The sequence below is a fragment of the Chenopodium album genome, chromosome 2, assembly GCF_948465745.1.
Source record: "Chenopodium album chromosome 2, dcCheAlbu1.1, whole genome shotgun sequence".
Classification (NCBI taxonomy): domain Eukaryota; kingdom Viridiplantae; phylum Streptophyta; class Magnoliopsida; order Caryophyllales; family Amaranthaceae; genus Chenopodium; species Chenopodium album.
The window spans coordinates 56,316,816-56,317,605 of record NC_137835.1 but is presented as its reverse complement, the minus strand read 5'-3'; the positions used below and the strand labels follow the sequence as shown (position 1 = coordinate 56,317,605).

General features: G+C 39.1%; 1 non-coding gene across 1 annotated transcript; it reads left to right on the top strand.

Annotated features, from left to right (window-relative positions):
• Positions 1 to 363: 363 nt before the first annotated feature.
• Positions 364 to 470, top strand: LOC145607159 (small nucleolar RNA R71). Its single transcript, XR_014105513.1, has one exon. It is a non-coding gene; the product is annotated as a small nucleolar RNA R71 (small nucleolar RNA).
• The last annotated feature ends 320 nt before the right edge of the window (positions 471 to 790 follow it).

Below are 790 nucleotides of genomic sequence, written 5' to 3'. Positions count from 1 at the left end.
GAACTCCTGCAATCCTGCTCCCAATGATCTACAATACCACAGTTTTCACAAAAAGCCTCATTAGAATTATTATTAATCGCAGAAACATTAGCTACATTAGCAGTGCTCAGATTATCTAATTTTTGGCAAATAGAGGTCAGTTGAGCTTGCAAAAAGGATATAGAGTCGACACTATGTTTCCCCTTATTAGCAAATCCTCTGGGATTCCCATATTGGGAATTGTGTATCGCCATATCTTCAATAACCTGACCTGCATCATCAACATTAAGATTCATAAATCTCCCACTAGCTGCAGAGTCTAAAATTATTCTAGAAGAATTTCCAATGCCGTTATAAAAGGCTTGGATTAACTGCCATTGTGCTAAATTATGGTGAGGGCATTCTCTTTGTAAGTCCTTAAACCTCTCCCAAGCCTCATATAAAGACTCATCGGCTTCTTGGGCAAAGTTCTGAATCGCACTTCGTAGTACTGTTGTTCTCTCTGCAGGATAATACTTGTTATAGAAATTCAAAACAAGAGTTTCCCAGTTAGTTATACCAAGTGTAGTTCTATTTAAGCCATTAAACCACAATTTAGCTTTTCCAGTTAAAGAAAAGGGAAAGAGAATCTCCCTGATTTGGTCTTGAGTGACCCCGGCTTGCCTTATGGTATTGCAATATTGACAATAGTCGGCAATGTGAAGATTTGGGTCTTCACCCTTGGCTCCACTGAATTGCTTCCTCTCTATCATCGTTATAAATTGGGGTTTGATTTCGAATTGAACCCCATTAAGAGCCGGAGTAGGGGTGA